Here is a 19,647-nt window from a genome sequence, read left to right on the forward strand (position 1 = left end):
TCGGAGGAGCAGCAACTCCCTGAGGAGTTGGTGGGGCTGCCATGGTTTGGTGTGTGTCGCTGTGGCAGGAACACACCTGGAGTTGCCTGCTCTGCAGTGGATCTGCTCAGGGAACAGGAGATCCACTGGGATCTCTCTGTGCTGAAAGTAGACGGTAAATCTGTGCTGAAAGGCTGACTGCAGTCCTGCCATGTAGACCAATGTCTTACAAAGAAAAGAAGGCCACTCCAGACACAGCATGGCCCACAGCTGGATGTGATCCTGACGTTGAGTGTGATTAATGTCTAAAAAGTTTTCTTTTAGCTCCAGCAATAAAAGCCTGTTCTTTTGGAACAGGGCACTGTAAATTGTAATGGCCAGATTTGTCCAAATAACAAGAACCATGGTGTTCCAAGAGCTTAATTACAGTATTATCTCCTTTTGCAAATGAACACTTTGAGACAAGTCAGTGAAATGACTTGCTTCAACAGAATTGATTTGCTTCCACTGAAATGGCTTTAGCTCAGTGAGATGTGTGCCGAAAGAATTACCTACTGAATAAAAGCCCAACAGCCTAACGAGAAGAGCTGCTCCTTTAAAAGAGATGCAGCTACAACAAATAAAAGCCATACTCGGTGTTTTAATGGATATCCTTTCAGAGAAACCGCAGTGTGTGTTTTCCAGAGAAATCTTATAGCGATGGGTTGTAAACTCATTGGAATTTTTTTTTTCTCTAGCACAGGCAATTATACAGTGTTCTCAATCAGGTTTCCTTTTTGATCTTTCACTGCAGTCATTTCCAAATGACCCTGTCATTTCCTGTGTAGAATAAAATCAGACAAGAAAAGGGAAATGACTCAAAAGTCAGGTTATGCATACAGTATCTGTGCCCGTGCCACTTAACAAAATTTAAGTTATTTAAATGTAGCACATAATTAGTGGAGCTTCACAATCTGATTAATATTCTGCATTTGATGCAGCTAGCATAATGGAGCCACCTTTCTAAAATACAGACAGTATTTAAGTCTTTAAAAAAGTAACAAAGGCCTAGCTAATTTAAATATGGTTTTTTCTTGCATTGGCTAAAGCCTTCAAACCCCAAACTGCCTGAGGTGATCATATTGCCTAGGAAAAAAAAGGTTAAAACAGAAAGACATGAATGCTTGGTTAGATGATAAAACACACATCACACTTCTAACCTACTTTGACAGTATTTAAAATTTAAAACTTGCCTTTCCAGTTATCAAATCCCTTACTTCTCCTTCGTTCCAGATCTACAAAGACCTATATATTATGTATGCATGAATACCTGTTAGAAAACATGACGGTACAAGGAACTGCTGAGAAGTGTTAAGATTGCCAAGTAAATTTATTGCTTTTTTTCCTGTTACGATTATGAGCAGTTCCCCCTATTTAGAATTATTACAGAAGAAGCTGTGCTTTAGCTGTTCTCTGGCTGTGATCCAAAATAAAATGCATGTAGTGCTAACACACCAGGGTTCTTCAGGAATATTGTTGTTAAAGAGACTGTTTTTTTCCTTTTGCCTGTTCTGGAGGTTTTGCTCTCTAGCTGTGATTTAGTGCACCTATATTAGCCTGCAATTTCAAGGAAAGCAAAAGGACTACAGACTAAATCTTGATGTGCAGGGATTCAGTGGAGCAATTCCTATTAACGCATGTCAGATCTTATAACAAAGGTTTAAATTGTTAATACATGAGTTGCATAGAAGTTTTTATTCTTTTCTATTTCTATGTTCAGTTAATTTATTTTACTCTGATAGGATGATATATTACAGCACATCTTGTAATTTTTTTCTCACATTTACAAATTGTACCTTATACTGCAGTTCATGTTTTTTGCTGCTCTCTGTTGTGTATTTTTGGATGGAATGAGGCTGAGGTCTTTTGGGATTATGTCTGCTTTGAAACATTTCCTAATAAAAATAATGTGGTTGGTAAATCTAGTTTTATTCCTAGTTGCTTTAGCCAGCCTGATGGAGTAATCTGCTATTTTATGGTCCAGATGACTAGCTAAGTTTGACTTCTTGAAATAGTAGTGCACAATGTAATTTTCTTTAGAGATGTCATAGTGGGTCAGGTTGCAATAAAAATATCAAAGATTAAGTTTAATGGCAGTGCAGATTCAGTATTATAGCAGTCACTAGATATCATCCTCTGTACTTAAAGTTCCAAAACAGTTTCCATTAATGCCTTCTTTCCATGTACTCCTTACTTTCTGAAATATTAAGCTTTCGGACTATGTCTGGTCGTTATCCAATTGTGGGTTGGGTTGTTTTCTGGTTTTTTTCAAGTTTGAACAAAATCCCTTCTGTGTTTGAATTTAAAGGGGCGAATAGGAAGAATATGCTATTTGAAAGCTAATAAAGGGTGTTTTCTTTTTCTGATGGCAAAAGTCCTGAAATCTGGGACTTGACTTTGATATGTAATCGTCATTAGGTGTTGCATATTTGGATTAGTTAATCAATCATTGTTTAAACAAATTTGCTCAATGATTTCTTGAGAACTGCATTTTAAAGATCTGTGAAAACAGAACATTTCTATAAGCATATCAGTTCACACTAGAGAGACTCATTCCCCAGCTAATGGAGCGCTTTTCAAAGCCTAGGGGTTTCAGATATTTGTAATGCTTAAAAATCAGTGAGTTGATTTTCTGTAGCTTTGTTTTGTAAATATCACCATGGCAAAGGCACCAAGAGGAGCGTAGGACTGGAAGGGATGTCTTCAATTGTCAGCTCTACTGCCTCTTTCTTGTAGGGAAACACACGTAATTCTCTTGAGAAACTTGTCAAACTCCAGTTTAAAAAGTTAACTTTTTTTGTCTTTGCTCTGCCAGTTAGAGAGCTGCCCTGGTGCCTGGTTTCTGTAATGGTTATAAAACTTCAATTTCTAGTCTGAATGTATCCATGACAAGCTTATGTGCATTTGTCCTTGTGCCAATTTGTGCCAGTATTGACCTTTAGCTCTCATTCCATCCCCAGTGTTTATTTTTCTGGTGTATAAAGAGACAGCAATCTTATTGTCAGCCTTCATTTAGCTAGACTAGAAAAGCCAACCTTCTCTAATCTTTGCTTTCAAGGTAGACTTTTGATACATATATTCTTCCAAAGGTACCAGCCTCTAGTCATCCTGTTGGCCTTTTTCTATAATTGTTCCACTTTAAATCAGTTTTGTTTGAACATAAGTGACCAAACTGACATAATATTGTTGCTGAGATAAAAGCAAAGCCTTGTAAAATATCAATAGTGCTTTCTTTTCCTCTGCTGGGAATAGCCTACATGATAGGTCCTAGAAGCACATTTTATTCCTGTGTCATGTGGCTGCCTCGTTGTACATCTGCTATTCTGGTTCTCCTTTATTACTGTATTTTCCAGCTGAGGTACTCCCAGTGCCCAGTAGGTTTTAAAAAAATTATGTCCCCACAATGTCACCTCCCAATTTGTCATTGAATACAAGAGTGAATAGTCTTCAAGGCCATTCAGTCCCGTCTGTATGATATTCCTGCCCGCTCGTGAATTGATCATGTCTCTCACATTGCTTTTGTCTAGAAAATTAGTTATTTAATAAACTATGAAATAAGTCTGGCATCATGTATCTTTGATAAACCAATGTTGTGTTACATTCCGTTTCTCTTTCATTTCCGTGCTCTTATTTATTTTTTCCTTCAAAACAAGTTCCTCAAACCTTTACTGCTATGAAGATCAAAACTACAGTTTCAGGAGTAGGTTCATTATTTTGTGATTATGAATGTTTAAAACTGGCAAACTGGTACTTGGTCTTTTGATGTCTGAGGGGAAATTTTTGATATCCATTGCAGAAGTGTGTCATACCCAAGACAGGATTGCTGAAATAAGCAGCTGCAGAGCCAGTAGGTTTTGTGACAAAAATCACGGATATCAAGATCCTTTGACCTTGAAGCTTGCTATGGCTGTAACCAGAGAGATCTTGAAGGACTTGTGATTAGTCTGAATGAAAAGTGGAGTCTGTTGGAATTGTATGCAGTGTTACTTCAAATATTTAAGCACATCTTGCACAGCAGAAACTACCTTTGTTTTTCAGAGATTGTTGTGGTTATACTCATTTGCCAGCAGGGGAAATACACTGACCTTTAGCAGTTACATTTCCATGTAGGTCACATGCTGATGGTCTTCTACAGCAATTTTAATATTCCTGAGTTTTGGTACCTGAACTGCATTGCCCTGAAAGCGTGTGAGAGCTCCAGGGAGCTGGTGGAATTCTTAAGCCAGTGCTGAGTACTTTTACAATGCTTTAGAGAATGATTAACAAAATATTTTTTAAATTATTTTCTTAGGAAACATCAAATACAAAACAAAACCTACTCTTTAACTCAGTAACATGCATGAAGTCACGAAAGAAGAGAATTCAGGCAGGAAAACTGCCAAATAGCTGACATAGGCTATGCCTTCAGTTTGCTGAGCACGATGGTTCTGACTCAGCCAACCTTTAAACAAGCGCCTCTTTTTAAGAAATTGGGAACTTTAATTTCAATGGACCTATTCACCATACTCAAACTGAGAAGTGACTGGGGTCACATTGTTCAGCACCCTGGAGAATGAAAAGCTAAAGACACTAGAGAAAAAAAAAATCGAAGCCCATCATAACTTTTTAGTTCATTTGACAAAGCATCGCGTTTTTGGACTGTATCATGTTAAATAAGAGAGAGAGGGGAAAAAAAACCCCTTGAATTCTTGGCATGAAAACATTTCTGGAACTGTGCAGGAATTAATATATACACAGATGTGCTCTATGGGTTTTTTCATTATTTATTTAGAAAGTGGCTTGATTTCTGTGTGCGTGTGTTTGGATGCATGTAAACATGCGTAGTTGTGATAATGGCCCTAATGACTTGTTTATTTGCTGGAATGCTGGTCAACTAGGAATTGTAGGCTTTGACTGAGGGACAGTCAGTATGTTAATGACAGCATGTTTCTGCTATTCATCAGAATATTCTACGATCCAAATGATTAAGTGCTATATCAGAAGACTAGAGCACATGTTTAAAATAGTTATCAATCAAGATGTAAATTTTAATAGAAGCCATTGAGATTGGCAGAAATGTATTGACTTGGATGAATTTTAAAGTGGTTAAGCAAAGTAACTGAAGGCAGACTATTAGGGTATGAATTTTGTTTTACTTTTCTTGTATTCCTGAATAGCTCACTCTGTTGATGCCCTTTGGGAGTTCTACTTGTTTTACTTGACCAGCATAAAACAAAGTACTTGGAGCTGAGCAAAGATGAGTAATTTTGTTTCATAGAAGATTCTAAGATTTTTGCAGTTTGATTTAATTCCAGTTTAAAACAGAAAAATAAACACTTTTAACAGAATTGCTATTCTTACATGTCTGTATTTAAACTCCATGACACCAAAGCAGCGCTCTTAAAGACCTTTTCAGAGCCCAGGCTCCATCCTGATGCCACAGAGCGTAGTTGGCTCTGCAGGAGCAAAGTCTACATGATTCTGGGGTCTGTGGTGTGCCCTCAGCTTTCCATAAAGCATGTTATTGGGGAACCAGGAATCGAGAAAATGGGTTCTAGGTCAGCCAACATGGCAAACTGTTGAAAGAGCTTTGTACATATGCTGGTGAGAACCAGGTAGGCTGCTGCTGGCATATTGGCAGGAGGTTATTTGCACAAACTCCATCCTTGCTTTTAGGTAGTTCAAAGAACATTTGAAAGGAATCTACCAAAAAACAAAACAAAACAGAAAAAAACCCAAAAAACAAAGGGACACATTTTATTTTGAACCCAATACATTGTCTGCTGCAGGACGATGCTGTTTTCAGTGTTAAACTCTTCCGTGTAACATAGCAGGGATCAAGGAGTTATTCAAGAAGGTGCCGCATTCCATTTATATTTTGCTGCTTCAAATTTAGATGCCTTTTTTTAAAGTTGTTTGCCAGCAGGTACCAAAATGGTACCAAAGGTCTACTTACTGTAGACTGCTTTTCCAGAGCAATTGCCCTATTTTCAAAATTTCCAGCATAATTTTTGTTAATTGGCAAACAGAGATCCATGAACTTATGCTGCAATGAACAACTATTTTTGTACCCCCTACCTTTGTCTGCAGCTTTTCATCATGTCAAAGATTAAATTGTATTAATAAAAGTATCTGTGGAATGGGCAAGTGATGTGATATTTCATGGGAATGTATCCCCATGGGTGAATAGTTATGTATCAAATTCATACATCTTGTGACCTTATGTTATGAATAACATGTTGACCTTATTCATATAAATAAACAGCATTTCTTTATTGTGGTGATTTATAATCAATATACATTTTAATAAATTTTTATTCCTTTAGTTGGTGTTATGAGGACAAATGTAATCCAAGTCTAAATAACAAACAAGTTTTGCAATCCTTTAAAGTTCCTTTTTAAAATGCACTGGAAAGTTTGCATGTCTTCTAATTTCACCTTGAATTTTACAACTTGTCGTAAGATACAACATTGAATATGATGTATTTGAATTTTTAATTCATAAAAGTTATTCTGATTTCCTATAAATATGCTAAGCTCAGCAAAATGTGGTGTTACTCTTTAGAAAGCTGAGTTTTATAGGATGTCTGGTTGGTATGTGAGGTAACTTATATTGCTACTTAGGTTTACATTTAATAAACCTTAGCTAGGAAAATTGTTTAAATTTCAAAGAAAAGATAATAAATAAAACGAGGGCATAGAATATTAATGTGAACTGTGCCTTTATTTTGTTAAAGCATTCAAAGTTAAATAGTGGTGGTCTGTTAACAATCTAGGGCTATTTGGCAAGTCTCTAAACTTACTCAATAATCAAAACATAAAAGGACAATGGAAACTTTTCACAATAAAAGAAAAAGGAGTTGAGTACAGAAACCAAACAAATTATTCTCTGCTTTTTCTTGGTAAGGAGGTGAACTTTATAGGAAGGGCAGCAAGCTCTGAGTTAGGGTTGCCTTTTCCTGTCTTTGTTATAAATTACATCTGTCTGTGAAGAATCCTCTCCAGTTATTTCGTGCTTCGTGGCTACGGGGGAGGTGGCGTGTCTCTCTGAAATGGGGCAGAGAGAGACAGACTGTGGGGGAGCCTTCTTTTCATTTTACTGGTTTGTTTTTCACTTAGGAAATGGCAATTCTAAGCATTAATTTGCCTTGCTTACTAAATATACAGATGGATAAAATTCCGAAGATCCCAGCTGTGTAAATAGAATATTAACAAAACAACCGTTTTCTTCAGCATTTGTATTATTTGTTCTTTGCAGCTTGCTAGACTTCTGAAAGACTGTGACATCGTTTATCTTCAGTTTAATAATTCAAACTGTGTTTATTAATGGCTTGAATGAGGAAAACATTTGACAAAGGGATGGACTTTATCCAAAGCATAATGCTTGCTTCTTTCACAAGAGTCTGAATACACTGCAACAATATTGTAAGGCACCAGAAATATGGGAAGGAGCTGCCAAATGGTACTGGAAGCCATGTACATACTTGGGTGTAGCGTGGTCTCCGTCTACCTGGTGAGCACCCAAAGAGAACAAACTGAGGTAGCCCATGTATGACTGTGCAGATAGGAGAGAAAAGGACCAGAACCAAGTCTCTATACTATTTGTTCGAACCTAAGACTTCATTATGTATTTCCAGCATTGCACTCAGAAACCAGCATTGAATAGGTAGAATATACTGTGTCTCCCTGGGGTGGGCTTGAAAAGACAGCAGCTGGAATCTTTTGGTGTGTTTCATGGTTAAGATTTTTATCTGATGTATTTTATGGTTTGGCTTCCCATTTGCTCTGTTGAAAATTTGGTAGTGAACTCATCCTGAAACTTCTCTTGACCAAGCTAAAGCAGAGAAAAGGAATACTTAATTATTTATACTTAATGTTTGCTTTTTCGTACTTACGAGAGTGGGCAGACTCTTTGGCTGACTTTAAGATGCTAAGGTGGTGAGAGTTTGTCTTTTTTTTTTTCTCAAGCTGATTTCATCCTCCCATTGTCCTTGTCTCAGACTGCAAAGCCTTTGCCAGAGCCTATGTGGGTTCTGCAGTTACATTGCCAATGGTGCTGAGTCCAGGATAAAACCCAAATAAACCCAGATGTTTCCAGCTGAAATATGTCAACTTTCTGCTCTCCACTTTTATGACAAGTGGTCCTTCTGACCTTTTTGGTTGGTTCTACAAGAATCCAACAACATTGTAAAAACATATTGCAGAAAATATTCTTACTACTCCCACAGCACAGAATATTCTGCATGAATTACATGCTAATACACCTCTAATTGTTTTCTTAGTGTTAGAATTCATGACCTTGGTAAAAATTTTGTTGTCTCCTTTCTATTCAAATAACAGTACTCAAGGAACAATATCTGCTGTGCTGTTGCTCTGTAGTTTATTTTGACTGTGCATCTCAAATTTGGCTTGTGAACACAGTCTAAGGAAATGGCATAGATTCTAAGAGATAAAGACGAATGTTGTGTGCTTCATTTATAGGAAGCCCATCCAAATATGGTCTCAGAGTTATGATAACATCCCGTGCTTGAGAAGTCTTGAATTTTGGATTGATTAAGGCTGTGAACACGTTTCAGGCACTAACAGGCTGGAATTTGGGTCTGCCTCTTTAGATGTACTGAATGTTGTGTGTTATGAATACATTGCAACCGTTGACAATGTGTGTGGTACTGTGGTTTAATAAAATGGAGGAGGGCTAGGGATGTTCCTTGGAGATTATTCTACTTAGAATATCCGCCTCACATTCTCTCAGAGTTTTTCTTAGCATTCATTTTGTATTCATGACACCCACTTATCATTTTTGTCTCTGTCTGTTATACATTTAGGATCTTAATGATTTTCTTTTGTTCTAAGGAAGATACTCTGCTAGCTTTTTGTATTCCTCAGGAGTTAGGATGTAGTTGAAGATTTGGAGAAATGTTAAATTGCCTGTCATGATTGTATTCCCAATGAAGTATTGAAAGGTTTTACCCTCACTTAGGCTCGTCATGGTAAGAGTATTTTCAAATGTTACCATTACTGTTGTCCTGGCAGGTCTAGATTAAAAGAAAGTGAGGGCTAAAGTCTAAGTTGCTGACTTTTCTCCTTATGGTGTTTTGTTTTGGTTTGGGTTTTGTTTGTTTGTTTTTTTTTTAATAATCCTACTGGTGGTCCATTTTGGTGCCCTCTGAGGCCTGCAGTGTCACAATGGCCCCTGGACACCTGAGGTACCACTGTCACACAACCCTGGCAGTTCCTTGGAAACACACCCGCCCTGGAGTCTCTTGGCACTGTGTGCATCCTGGTATGTAACTGGGCGCTGAACCACTCATTTCTGTTCAATAATCATGTTCTGTTTGAGAAATCAAGCAATTGTCAAGGCGGAAGTAAGGAGCCAAATGTTACTCATTTTGCCATGATTTTGTCTTTTGTCCCTCCTTCTTGCTTGCAAATAAAACTCCCTGAATTACTGACTGTAAAATTAATCTCGTTTTCTTTGCAGCCCTGGCACAGCCAAACACAATAGGAGAAGGTAAAGACAGGATTTCAGTCTTTGTGTGTTTCCAAACTGCTGCTGGTTTGACTTCAGTTCCTACTCTTGTTGTTCATCCTGGTTTTATTGCAGTATATTTAATTGTCTCTTTGTTCTGATCAATCCGCAGTTAAATGGATAAATAATAAAAGAAAGAGGGTACATAATCAAATTAACAGGAATAATTTGGTCAGTGCAAGCATTACTGGAACTTGGTAGTGAGAAAGAGCAGGGCTTTGGCATGAGTCAAAAAGGCCAAGCGTTTAAAACTGACAACACAAACACATTGCTACATTGGCACATTTTTGTGAATTTAAATTACAAATTATTGTGTATAATCAGAATCAGAGCAACTGAAAAATCATACAGCATGGATAGACTTTATTAATTTTGGATACAAACGACAGGCATTAGACAAGCTTAGAAATCTGACAGACCAGGAGAATCTTAATATTTGACAAGTACAAGATAAAATGAGAATTTGTCTTGTGGATTGCTGTTTTTTTTTTTATTTCATAGTAGCAGGAACATTGCAGAAACTAATAAGCAGCAAACCATATGGATTAGCATAAAATGTAGGAATCTACAGTAAGGGATCTTGTTTAGGTAACAGGCAAGTTTAAAGACTGCATTAAACATCATCAGGACATGGTGTATTGCACAGGGACCTGGGGGTTGCTCTGGGGACTGGGAATTAGGCACTAAAGTTTTTCAGAGGTCAGCTGCCATTTTAATACATTTACTACTTTGCAGACTGTATTATGGAGTGTTCTCATTTCATTTCGTAGCGAACAAATACAATTAAAAAGATAAACCTGCTTTCTTCCCTAACATTTATCTGTTAGCATACTAGCAATTTTAGTAGCAAAATAAATTGCTTGATCAGATGAATATCAATAACTCTAAGCTATACAGACATAGAATTTGATTTTTTTTTTAATTTTCATATTCTCTTTCCACAAAATCATTTGGGGAAGAACGGATGAAGAGTAAAGAAAAAGTAACATGACTGTTAGCAAACTAAACCCTGCTCAGTGGCATTCAGTTGTATGAAAGGTCATTTTTATAGATTTGTGCCACTTACAGGATTCTGTGGGTCAAGTCTGGTAAAATCAGTATGCCGGGGAAAAATTAAAGGTGCTCAGTAAGAGTACACTAAACTTGACTAATGCTACAATAAGCAGTAGGGTATTGCAGCTTCATTTTTACCGGGGTGTCAGACTGATTGCGTCAAGCACTTCCCTGTTAAGGCCCAATTACTTGGGCTGCATAAAATCTCTAGTGTGACTCTAGTGTTCTGGTGAACTCTTCTCTTGGAACAATAATTTCTACCTATCAAAATCATCCTGAATTTTAAAATTAAAGAAATTCTTGCGATAGAGACTTTTAGACAAATTTATCATAAGATAACCCAAGAGAAGGTTTTTAATGTCTGTCCTTCTGTTACTGTTGTCAAGTATAAATTTTGAGTGTGCAGTTAAGATTTACAGTCCAATTCAGGTGTCCTCAATCCCCTGTGCCCCAAGTAATTTCAAGGGAATTTCTGGGATTGTATCTAAAATAGACACATTACCATGGTGTGTAATGTTGGCAAAATTGCTCCTCAAGATGAAAGCTATTACATTAAAAAATATTCTCCCTAAAACGCAAACATCTCATATTTACAGCTGTAGAAAATACTGCTACAGCTTTGTGATTTGTGAGTGTATTGTATGTATGTATAAGTAGAATATGAAGTGCTGGATTGGTTCATCTTGTGGGTCATTCCCAAATAAGAGTTCATTTGAAAACATTTTAACTAATTGTGCTTTGTATTTTCTGTAGTGAATTAAGGAGCCTAATTAGTTTTCAACATGAAGAGGAGGTTGCTGCAGTATTTCTGCAATATAACAGGAATTATATTTGTTAATATACTTTGGGAACATTTAAATTCTAATCACGCAGACGAAAGGAAATTTCAAGTGATGGCAAGTAAATTTAAATTACACAACAGTAAAGACTTTCATACCTTTGAAAATATTTCAGCACTGGCTTTTTTTTTTCACTTGCTTTGATTATCCATGATCACAGCAGCGGAATTCTATTGCTGTTGCCATAATTTCTAAAGCATAACTGTGCTAACATGAAATATGTATGTATAGGTATGTTTCCCAACTTGTTTTAATTTTGTCACTGGCTTTCCACCTCATATATCGAGAGGGGCAGTTGATCAGTACACTGGATGAAGGAGATATGCAGGCAACATTTGCAGAAAAAGTAGGGTTTTTTTCCTGTGGTTTCAAGCATAAAGAAAATTAGGTTTCCATCCCATAAAACGTGTCTCTGTGACCTCTGGGACCCCTCATTTTGCCAGCCAGCATTTGCTGGCTGTGCACATGCAAGTGGCTCACAAACACTGCGTGAGGTAGGAATTTTATGCTGCATAGATTTGCCAGCTTTGAGCAATGCTCTGTGTCAGGACTCACAAGCTGTGTCCAGTAATCTGATGGACACTTGAGCCCAGTGTATTTGGGATTTGTTTTCTGGCGATGCTTCTAGGTTGGTGTTTGTAATTATTCAAGTGTGTCTTGGCAATTCCAGAAGGGAGAAGTTAGTTCTGCCAGGAGTCCCAGACCTCTGGGCCTGGTGCTTTCAGTATCGCCAAGGATGCCAGGGACCTTTCCCACCTGACATGGAAGAGCATCCCACAGCCTGTTCTCTGCCATGGAATGCCTGTAATCTTGATGTTCCCTGGGATTGAGTCCTGCTACCTCCTCCTCACTTTAAAACCACATCATGAGAATCTGCTATGAAGCATTGGTGTGTTGTCTTGTTATTATCTCTCTTCAAATTGTGGTTATTCCAGTATTTATCCTGGATCCTACTCTCTGTAGGGAGGCCAAAACTCCTAGGCAGTCCTTGCATATGAGTAAGGAGCATAAGGAGTTTAAGACATAACCCTCAGTTAGTGATTCAAATGTCTTTGGAGAGCAAGGAGCAGGGGTAACACTGGTATTTGAAGATTCTGTCTGAGGAAGCATTTTCCTACCCTTCTCCAGCTTGATGTCCTCCTACTATGAGACTTTCCACGTCTTCAGCAGTACCTGCTTATTGTAAAAAAGAACTAAGCACAACTGTGACCAAAAATAGAATTCCCCATTTTTTTTTTTTATTGCAGTGTTTAACCTCTGCTCTTTTAATCATATGCACAGCAGGGAAAAGGGGATGTGCTTTAACAACTCATCAGGTATTAAAGCAGTGCAACTTTTTAGCTAGAAATCATGCTATCAGTTGGAAGTAAACAATAAGGCTGCGTATATTTAATTATTTAATAAATTTTGAGTTATGTTATTCTTTTAATTATATTAATCAGGCAGGCTCCAACACTGCAAGCCTTAGGGCTTGAAGTGCAATTTTAATACTTTGTAATAAATTTGCCAAACTTTGGAAAAAGATGAAATGGCTTAATATTAAACATTTGCTTGATTTAAATTTTACTAACCCATGCACTTTATAATTCATATTCTTTCAGTGCAAGGTACAGCAGAATGATCATAGTAGTAACTGTGAGCAAGCATTCCTTTTGCACACAGGTTTTGCTTATAAACTTGATGACTAAAGGCCTGGAATATCGAGGGAATGCTAAAGATCTACAGAGCCTTTCACTTCAAGGTCACTGGTTCAAGCACACATCATTAAAGACACAAAGTTAACATCCGACTCCTGCTTCATAACATATATTAAATGAGCTAGTGGTGTTGGTGGAGACAAGGAAAGGATACAACCAGTTTAATAAGAAGAAAAGAGGTAGGACTAATGGGGAGGTCCAAAAAAGAGGAGGAATCAGGAGACACCCAATGTACCAGGCTCCTGTCGTCCCCTGCCTGCAATCCTTAGGGCTATATTCATTCCTCAGTCTGGAAAAGTTGTAGCCACCCTGCTTGGTCTCATTTGAGTTGAGCTGGGTAAATACTAGGATCCAAGTAAGGAAAGGATCAAAGGAAAATTCAGGTAGAAGATGGTTTGATGATGAAGTAATAGTGAACCTGGTTGGATGCTGCGAGAGCCCCACACAACAAGCTCCTTGAAGGGAGCTGCACACTGATATCCTGACCACTGGTAGTTGCCTCAGACATATAAATCACAAGCAGAAAACTGTTGGCCTTGGTATTCTCATACCTGCCTTCCAAGTGAGTAATTACAGCCTGCCAATGGTAATTCCCCGAAAAAGTTAATTGCGGGTGGTACTCCCTCTTGATCATCTGTGCAATGTGATTGTTGCTTCAGGCTCCTTCACAGAAGTACTTCCTTTTCAGTGATGTGATTCCTTGATGTGAGACCTTTAAGAACTTTAGGTGTGTTTAGAGGAAGGAGTTTGTGTAAGAGGGCAGTGATTTTTATTAGCCATTTCTTATATAGTTGTCAAAATGAAGTAAATTGCTTTTGTCTGCTCTAAAAAGGGCATTATTTTTCCTGCAGCTGTCTTTTTCCTTTTTTTTTTGGTCTTGTTGTTGTCATTGTTTTGAAATCTGGGCTGAGACTCGACCCAGGATGCCTTTACTTAATGTATACACAGGGTTTAGTGAAAAAAGTTATTTTAGCCATCATAAAGGAGCCCCATGACTTCTCCTTTCCATGGTAGATTTAGTTATGAACATAGGCAGAAGGAAAAAAAAACCAAAACTTCACATATGTAGTTACTTTATTAATAAGCTCTCTTAAGAACATTTGTGAGTAAGAGGGGAAGTAAGGTGAGAAAGATCAGAGAAGAAGAAACTCAGCCTTCTAGACAAGAGGAGATACAAATGAGTTTCCAGGAAAAAGTGTAGAGATATGGAACTCTGGCTTTGTTTGGTTTGTTTCTTTTGCCCTTTAGCCCTTGTTACTTGTATAACATAAAGTTTTTATTGCTTTGGAAGAGTTTTTAGTCACAGGTTTTTTATAGTTTTAATATGTGTATGCATTGAAAAATATTTAGTAATATTTTATATTTAATGTGGGATTTTCTTTTTATTCTCAGCACTTCTCTGGAGAAGAAAGCATTTTTGGAAGAACTCTTATTGATCTGAGCCACTGAATTAGTCTAATGTAGAAGTTGTTAATTGATAGGTGGTTTCACTTAATTGTAATGGAGAAAAGCCATTGAAAGATTTTTTTAATGGATTTTTATGAATGAAATTGTGGTTTATTTTAAATAACTATGTGATGCTCAATGAAAGGATCTCTGGAACTTTCCTGAATATTTTATTCAATAACCTTAGCTCACGTTTGTTTTTATGAGGAAAGAGAAGTTCCAAGAATGTCTTTTTTAAATTTAAAATGTCAAAAGCTTCTGTATAAAAGTACATTTCAACCTCTAGGTATTCATACATTGCAAGAGTATTATTTCTTTTCATAAAAGAATTCATCTAAATTCACATCATACTGTCTTTTTCAGTAACAGTTTAAAAACCCAATCAGGGTTGAAAAAAGGAAAGAGTCAGAGGTCAAAATTAGATATTTTTTAAATAACACAGGGGGAAACATGCATAGGATATGTCAGTTCTTTCCCGAAAGAAAACATGATAATTAATCCCTCACTTAGCACCTTGTTTTTTTCACTTCCAAACTTGAATACAAAACTTTTTTTGACATAATAGCCAATTGGTATTTAAAATTGTTATCATCTCTGTAAGAAAAAAACACGGCCTTGAAGTAATTAAAAAGAAAAGAATTCTTCAAGCTCAGGTTATGGCAACCTGTGCTATTTGGTTGGAGAGTTTTTAGGGTTTAAAAAAAATGGATCCGACAGAACTTCTATATTTCAAAATATTAGTGCATTAGCTTTATTGGAAAAAGCTGAAATTGTTCAAATGACCTCAGTAAAACAATTTGGACTACAATTCCCGGAATGCTCATGAAGCTAACATGTCTACATGTTCTTAAAAAGTCAATCCATCATTCTGAGGCTAGATCGATGGATTATGACTTTCTGATGCCAGATCTGTGAATTAAGGCTTTTTTGAGTACAGCCTTCTACCCAATTATTGCCCCTATTCATATATTATAAATCATTATTCCTTTACCAGGTAGTCAGCAGTTTCTATTTCCTAAAGTTTCAGAGCCTTCCTTTTTTAGCCATTGTGGCGCTCCCATTGAGCAATCAAAACCAGAGAGTGCTGACCTGAAAAATAAAGCTTCTGTCACAGCAAATTGTTGAGGGAACAACAGTCATTTCTAGTTCTTCAAGTTTCTGTTGAAATAAAGGGTATTAGATTAGATTGAAACAAATCTCATCCCCTTCCTGCACAAACAAGCAATATAATAAATTAGTACGAAAGTTGTTGGCAGGCATTGACTTCATTTTTAAGTGCTCATGCCTGACTTTCTTAAAACTGATGCTTTCTTATGAGAAGTTGACTTTTTTTTTTTATATGAAGACTGATCGGCTTCTGATTTAAAGCTGAAATTTGCCAGCATGCTACCTTGATTGTGTCTATTAGGTGCTGTTAAACTGAAGTTCCTTTGAATAAATTATTTATAGAGTAATAAATGCACCTCTAATGCAATGGAATATATGATAAAAATAAAAAATGCTTTACTATAACCAGTTTAGGTGTCAAATCAAAACACATCTTGAACAACTTTATTAAAAGATATTTGGAAAAAAGAAGAGCTGTTTTAGGACCTATCATGCATCCAGAGAAGTCATTAAATGAAATGTAATTGTGCTGTGTTGGAGAGTTATCTCAACAGATTTCTCAGGCTAAGGGAATTTAGGTCTAGTCCATGTGGATGGAAAAAATCAATAGTATGATCTTGTTTTTTATTTCATTTTGCTGTACTGATATTCTTCATTAGGATGCAGTTTTTACACTAGATGGCTGTGCATAAAATATGTCCAGTCAGTACATTGCTGGTGGAGTAGTTGTCAAAAAGGATGGTGGTGATCGATTGAAGGGAGGGTGGTGTAATGAGTGTGGTAGCACTTGTCTTTTATTAACTGTTTGTTCTAGTCCCGTGTCTGTCGCGAGAGAGCTGTCACAGTGCTGGCTGGTGCCTCAGTTTCTCCTTTGGGTGAGCACATGGATTCTAAAATCTGTGTCCCAAGGACTATTTCTGTGGCTCTCTCTTGAAAAACAGATTTGTGTTTCTTGTGTTACCCCTGTTGCTCTTCAGTCAAGGATGTTTGTTAGAAACTACGTGAGAAAGTTGACATGGTATTTTCCATGTCCTGCCATTAAGTGGTTGGGGGGGCAGTTGGTAATGCTTTAATATGCTGTAGTTTAATTCTTCTTGAAGGAAGACATTGTCTTGGCATATTCATCTAATTCCTAATTGTTTATTTCAGGAGTTCTGGGCATTAATGACATCTTGCTCCCACCTTCCTTATCCTCTCACCTCTTTCACATTTTCAAATTTTGGCCACCGGAACTTCCAGGGTGCTGCAGAGCGCTGGAAACAGCTGGTTTGTTGGGAGAGAACAGGAATAATTGTTATATGAATGCTTATGGAGAAAACACAATTTCAAGGACAAGTGCCAGCACAGGGTTGGAACCAGTGATGGAGCTCCAAAGCCTTTCGTGTTTCCGATGGCTTTCCAATGCGACACAGCTTCAGAGCCCAGTTCTGCTGGTGGGGAGTCTAGTGAAGCTCCTTCTGCCACCCACGGAAGTAGGCTCCAACCCATTTTCAGATTTCCTGTGAAATGCAGATGCCCACTAGATGGAGACACAATATTTTATACATTAGTGGCTATACAGATGGTAATCAAACCCACCAGCTGCTGCCTGCGCGTTCTGGGCACCTCGCCAATTTACTGGCAGTATGTTGACTGGGAAGCAGACAGTGACACACTTTGATCGAAAAGCTTGTATGATGATTTTTTTTTGTTGTAATATTATTGGTTTTTTTTAAAATGATAAAAGAGATCAAGATGTGTATCTTGATCAAAGGGTACTGCTGTCTGCTTCCCCATCAGCAACTTCTAATTTATAGAAATCAGATTGCATGGAAAGCAATCAGCAAAGGTTTGAGGTCTTTCTTGTTCTCGCTGCCAAGACATGCTGACAAGTGAGAAAATTAAAATCAGAGAAGGTAGGGAGAGAACTAGTAAAACAGTGGTTGAAATATAATTATTTAAAGCTCATGATTTTAATAATTTTAGGGCTGTAAAAAAATCCAGTTAAAGTGTTCAAATTGGCTATTGCTGTTATTATAAGAGCACCTTAAGGTCTTTTCTCTGATGGAGAGTGTTGCTTTGAGACTAATTTAGCACTGAGAGAGAAATATATCTATTATTTGTTGTCTCGGAATAATAACCTATCTCTGGTCCTGGGGCAAAGTTTTTCAAAGGCACCCCCTATCAGCTCTATTTCCTCCACATGGAGTTGTGCATCCAGTATGATTTATTAGGGTGTATACACGATACAATGAACACCTGCAAAGAACACTTAAACCAGTCAGTCCTATAAATGTGAAGATAGTGTGTGCAGAGGGACTTTCCTGAAAATTTGTCTATCATACTTGGTAAGGTCTTTTCCCTTTAGGGTCTCTAGTAGAGTCTTTTCTCTTTTCAGCTCTTGGTATTGACTCCTTTAAAAAACATCGGTTTTGGTTTGTTTGGTTTTTTTTTAATCTTTGGTCCTTCCAGGCTTAAACAACAATTAGCAGTTACAGATATATGTGTGTGTATATATGTGTGTGTGTGTGTGTGGACTGTGTCAGCTGGAGAAAGACTGTTTTGGTGCACAAGTGAATATTTCTGGCCAACATAAAAACACAAACCCAGTAACAGGGGTGAGCGTTGCTTCACATTCTGCCAAATGTTAAAATCAAAATGAAGAATCATATGATAGAAGGACCTGGGATATATGACATTTTCTCTAGCTGGAGCAAGGGATTATAGCCTGCTGTAGGTAAGGAAGTATTTCTGGGTATGGCTCTGCATTCTCAAGAGAAGATGCTGCTCTTTGGTGCTTGCTCCCTCTAGGTACTTATGACATTGCTATTTAGGAAAGTTGCCAGGGAAAAGGTGCTGCTGAAAGGAATAAATAAAACCCTTTGACATCATTGCTTCATTTTTTTTCCATCAAAAGCTGACACATCATCCTTATTTCATCAGGCAAACTGTGTGCAAATTTCATGACCACATTTTGTTTGCCTATTTTTGTAGAACAGTTTCTCAGAAAGACAAAGCATGAGGGAGGGAGAGGAAAGACTGCAGTGTACAGCTCAATCCAGTACCCTTTGGATTCACTTAATCTATGGACGACTCAAGATTTTAATTTCAAAGTTTGAAGCATTTGCTCTTGATTCTGATTTGTGTTAGAATTCTGTATGATTGTGGAAGCCTTTGAACAAATGTCAGATTTTTGTTGGATCTGTGACTTGGATGTGTAGTAATTTTCTAGAAGATGCAGTTAACCGAATTTATAAGGGATAAGGAGTTAAGTGAGTGTTGTTTGTTTGGTTTTTAATTGGAGAGAAATTAGTGAGTAGGAATGTTTGTTTCTTCTCTTGCATTGTTTGAACAAATTCTAAAAATCCACAGTGGATTATACGATTTGTCATGAGCTTCCCAACAAGTCAAAGCAGAATGAGATTTACGCTCTTTTTCAGCAGAAACCATTTCATGCCCCAACAGAAATGGAAATGACTGTTCTCAGAAACCTTCCAAGTCAAAGTGGGAGGAGATATTCTGTAAGGAGATGTTACCTTCTCAAAAACAACTGCACATCATCCAAGGTGTGGTTGGCTTTGGCAGTTTGCCAAGAGGAAACTTTAGTATCAGGTTTCAAATCACCCACCAAGCCAAGCTGTGCCTGGGAGGCAAAGCTTTGATTAACTCTTGCATTCACCAAACTAACCCTGCCCCGACCCACAGCTGCATTTTTATTTAAGGTGACTGACAGTGTTGCAGAAAGAGCTAAAGCAAACACGGGCACTCAGGCTGAGGGGCAGCATGAACAGATTTATGAATACGGACGTTACAAGAAGAGCCTGTTTGCAATGGGGTGTGAAACTCAAGTGTCACGTAAGGAAGGAGTGGTTTCTTTTTACTAACAGGCTGTGGTTAGAATGCTGCTTAGATCCATGTTATATAGAAATGGAGTTGTAAAGAAGTACCAATATCTTAGACTTATGTGGGGGTTTTGTGTGTGCTGATCAAATATTCTGGT

The 19,647-nt window shown here is 37.5% G+C and overlaps 1 protein-coding gene across 4 annotated transcripts in view; it reads left to right on the forward strand.

Moving 5' to 3' along the window:
• Positions 1-19,647, forward strand: part of CABCOCO1 (ciliary associated calcium binding coiled-coil 1) — a 228,659-nt gene that overhangs the window by 196,693 nt on the left and 12,319 nt on the right. The window lies entirely within an intron of this gene.

The sequence above is a fragment of the Manacus candei genome, unplaced genomic scaffold (genome assembly GCF_025592945.1).
Source record: "Manacus candei isolate 608988 ecotype Guabito, Panama unplaced genomic scaffold, ASM2559294v1 h1tg000050l, whole genome shotgun sequence".
NCBI classification, from domain to species: domain Eukaryota; kingdom Metazoa; phylum Chordata; class Aves; order Passeriformes; family Pipridae; genus Manacus; species Manacus candei.